This window comes from Etheostoma cragini, chromosome 6 (genome assembly GCF_013103735.1).
Source record: "Etheostoma cragini isolate CJK2018 chromosome 6, CSU_Ecrag_1.0, whole genome shotgun sequence".
In the NCBI taxonomy this organism is placed as follows: Eukaryota; Metazoa; Chordata; class Actinopteri; order Perciformes; family Percidae; genus Etheostoma; species Etheostoma cragini.
Window position 1 is genome coordinate 1,934,530 of NC_048412.1, and position 4,906 is coordinate 1,939,435.

A 4,906-nucleotide genomic window follows, 5' to 3' on the forward strand; every position below is an offset into this window, starting at 1 on the left:
CCCACCCAAAGGTTTCTCTATAGAGACCCACTACAGGTTTCTCTATTGAGGTCCCCCCACAGGTTTCTCTATGGAGCCCTCTTACAGGTTTCTCTATAGAGCTCCCTCTACAGGTTTCTCTATAGAGCCCCCCCTACAGGTTTCTCTATAGAGCCCTCTTACAGGTTTCTCTATAGAGCCCCCTCTACAGGTTTCTCTATAGAGCCCCACTACAGGTTTCTCTATCGAGGTCCCCCTACTTTATTTAAGAAATAAACAGTGACACACAATTACCAACAGTACACTGAGACGAAGAACGCGTCCCAGGGCCAACAAAAAAGAAAAGAAATAATAATTAAACGGAGGAAAGACGGGAGGGAGGGAGACAAAATCAAACACGCAGAAACAGACAAACACACACATAAAAAGACACACACACTGACAGACACAAGACAAGGGACCAAACACCTGGGCTAGTTAGAGGTCCGGGCTGTAGCCTTTACTGAGCTCACAGAGTCAGCGATGCACCACCGCGTGTCCAGAGTCTTCCCCGGGACAATCTCCTGGCCTCATCATAATTGAAAATCTATGGATAGACCCACTGGACATAAAGTTTTACAATGGAGAGTAGCACAGGGACAACTAAGAAGGTAATATGCTTTCATTCTGAAGTCACATTCATCCCTTTTTGCAGGTATTTGGCATAAGCAACATATTACATGGGTACAGTAAATGGATGATCCAGGGAGCATTTTGGGGCCAAAGTGCAGGATTCCCAACTCCAGAAACAGACCATGATGCATGAGCATCCCTAAGAAAACTATGATATAACAGAGTTATAGACTCTATATAATTTATCTTTACTTTTCACCTTAGTAACTCGGGAAAAGAAGAGAAGAGCAAAGATTCTGTGATCTCTGTTTTCGCAGAACGACTCCAAGATTCTCAGGATAGATGACCCATTAGGATTGGGTGACTAAAACAGGAACTCAATCTAATGCCTCATTTCCTCTGTGAGATGAGACACGCGTTATGGCTTGACCCCTCCCAAAAGGATCTCTTTCTTCCTACAGTGGCTGCGTTGTAATCTCACACATCGTTGTCTCGCTTAATCTGAAAATAATATCAAGCACATTAGCAAAGGCAAAGGTCCGGAAAATCCAATTTGAAATTCATACTGTGGCGCCCGTCGACTTGATCATTCCATATGCGTGATGTCACATGTGGTTTTAATGGACATTGATCTCCGATTGGAGAGAAGTTAAAGAGGAAGCGGGGAGTTCTGGGTAAGGAGTGGCACTGTGTAGTACCAGTGTACGTACTGGAGAATACAATTTCATGTTTGACTTCTGCCTTGCCTAGAAAAATCTACTACATATATTTGCTGTCAGGTGAAAACGTCAACTTTTTTAAGATTTAAATATAATTCTTCTTGATAGCTGTACATGTTTCATCTTGTAATTGTGAGGTTTTTAACCCTGCGAGCTGCACAGCTCCAGGAATGGCAACATTAGTGGGTCTACCATTAAGTTATTGATTGAAATATCTCAACAATTGATAGATAGATAGATAGATAGATAGATAGATGTTTATTGGTCCCAAGAAAAATGGGAAATTCCGGTGTTACAGCAGCAAAATCAGTCACAAAGCACAGAATATAAATATAAATGAAATACTAGGAAAAATATACATACATACATACATTATACATGAAATAATAATATGAATAAAATAAAAGAACAAATATTTGAATATGTACAGGATCCATTGGATGGATTGCCATGACATTTGGTGACATTGGGCCCAAAGATGAAGCCTATGGACTTTGGTGAGTCCTAGTCTTTTCCTTTAGCATCACTAACAGGGGGACATTTTTGGTTTTTATGTGAAATGGGATAGATGGCCATGAAATTTGGCAATCAGGCATTCTTGGTTCCCATTAGACTTTGGTTACCGCTAGACTTTTCTTATCCAGTGAAATATCTTCAAGCTTTACCAAAAATATGGTACAGACATTAATGTTCCCCAGATGATGGATCTTAATGGTTTTGGAGATCCCCTGACTTGTCCCCAGACAATAGTGGTTTTGAGTAAAACCATTTTATGAATTGCCATGAAGCTTGTAGACATAAACGTGACTTTCAGAAGGAATTGGCTCAGCTTTGGCGAAACCTTTTCCTCTAGGGACATCATCAGGTTAGCATTTTTATTTGTCCAGTTCTCAGGTTTATGACCAAATACCTGCAAAACTGATGTCATACTTACCAGCTCACATGCAAAAGCATGCAGCTATGCATGCAAACATGCTAAACCACACATCAAACTCAAGGCCTGTGGGCCAAATTCAGCCTCTTGCAAATTTTTATCCAGTCCCCATATTAATTTAGATTCACAATACATTTTGGTTTTTGTCACTTTTTCCAATGTTTTTAAGCAGTTTTGCTGGGGTTTTTTTTCTAAATTTTTGGCATTTCCAACATTTTTGTAGACTATGTGACATTGCAATAATACAGTAAAAGATATTTGACTTTTTTGATGACATAAAAGCAATTAAGTCAACATGCCTGGCCCTGGATGTGATCCTCATTTTCCAGAGTGGCCCTTTTAGGAAGCTGAGTTTGACTCCCCTGCACTAAACTGAGATGTTGAACATGGTACACATTACCAGCATGTTAGCATTGTCATTGTGAGCAGTTACCATACTCAGTTTAGCTGAAAGCACCACTGTGCTTAAGTACGGCAGTTGGATATCATTTCCCTTTTTTCACACATTTAAGTTTGTGTGCAGTAAATGTTAGGAATAGGTAGTAAAAAAAAAGAAGACAAAAATAGGTAGCGAGGAAAAACTGTCCTCCAACCAAGGACAAGTAATTACTGGGGTTGAATATGGAGTAGACCTTTGTTCAGATTGTTCACGTCTGAAAAGGCTAATGAGCTGCACGGTGTCAACAGCAAGCGGTGTACTTGCCAAAAAACTTTTAATTTGACACTTCCATTGTCCATCAAGGGAAGAAAGACAAATAGTGTCTGCAACTCCTCAAGGCTCCTGGGTGACTGTGTGTGTCGGTGCGTTTTAAACAGCAGCGGCAGCCAGTAATGTGGAGTATAGCTCCTTCTGCTCAGCGGGCTTGAAATAAATGGGTTATTTAGAGCCTTCTTCATTTGCACTTGTGGAGAAAGGGCAGAAAGGAAACGAGAACCCCATGACGGTTCAGCGTTGGATGTATTTAATTAGCAATTCACTCTCTGCGTTGCCGCCTCAGTGGGCACAATACGTCTTTGTATTTATAAAAGTAATTGTCACTTGCCGCGTCAGCATTCAGCAGATCCAGGCATGCAGTCAAGAGAAGAAATAAATAGTCCCCTCTGTTCTGCTTAGAGCTTGTAAAAATAGACATTCAGGTACATATTATGCTGCATTGCTGGTCGGAGATTACCTACGGGGAGTGGATGTCGTGTTCACAAGGCGTCAAGCACAGGTGTGGGAATCGTAAACTCCAGCTAAACGGATCATTTTGTTTTACTCAACTGACTGAGCTCTGCAGGTAGTTTAGCTGGTTAACACTTAAAATGGTCCAATCTTGAGATTTCAAACGACACTGATCCACACATCATGAAATAAATTCAGAAATGCATATCAAAAACTACATGATTAAAACATGTAATAATGATCTAACGACGGGTTTGTTAAATCTCTGAAGAAGGAGTGAGGCTAGGGTTCCAACAAAGAATTCACTTTAAAGAAACAGCATGATGAAAATGATATGACAAAGACAATAAAACACAAAGCATAATAACACTGCCAGCAGAAGACTTCAGTAAAGTAAAGAACTCAGTAAAAACTCTCCTTATTGGTCAGATGTCTTCAAAAGAAAAGTGTTATTTCTCAGTATTTGACCATACCTGAGGACCAGGTAACCATAGTCCTCAGATTGGACAGATAGTCTAGCTAGCTGTCTGGATTTACCCTGCAGAGATCTGAGGACCAGGTAACCATAGTCCTCAGGAATCCACCGGAGGTTAGACCGCCAACACAAAGAAAGACCCAGGTGACCGACATCCGGCCTAAAGCAGGGACATAGTGGAATTTCCAGTAGCACCGGAGCAATCCTGGTAGAGGAACGTCGCGGACATAGACTACTGGATCAACAACGTCATAGGAGTCATCTTCCTGGAACCATGAATGTTTGTATAAAGGTTTATTAGCAGCACATCCAAAAGTTGAGATATTTTAGTCTAAACCAAAGTGTTGGATCGACCAAATGACGGACCTACATTGCAATCCCTAGATTCAGACCACTAATGTGTAAAAAGTACTTTGACATACTGTAAGAGCTACTCGACCAGCCCATATCGTGATGAACGTTAAAGGTGAAGTGTTTAACCATGCCTTTTCCACAATAATTCTCGCAACCACTCGTTCCATAAATACCACACACACACACACACACACATTTTCTGGCTCCACAAGCTGTAATTACGCTCAAGTGGAGGATGTACTGCTGTATCCTGGGGCCTAAGTGCCTCTGTAACAAGTTTTCATCAAAAGCCAACTCAAGAACAATGTCCCACATATCAACGGGCAGTGCTCTCCAGTAGATAGAAAGAAAGGAAGTGGTGATCCTTTCAAAAATACAACAGTTTAATCTGTTTTTGTTGAGAATGACGTAAGACAAATACAAAATAAAGCTCAGGAATGGGCAGACATACAATGCTCACATACAGGCTTTTTCAACCACTGATACTTTGATATAGTTATACTTTAGGATCATAGAAAGAAAATCCAAAAATGGATTCGTTTCAGATGATGACACACTTTCCTTCTGCAGTAATCTCTATTCTCATACTTACTGGAATGCTGGGCGGAATATCACATAAACATACAGTACATGTTAACAAAAAGGTTCCTGTCGGGGCGCCCTAGTAG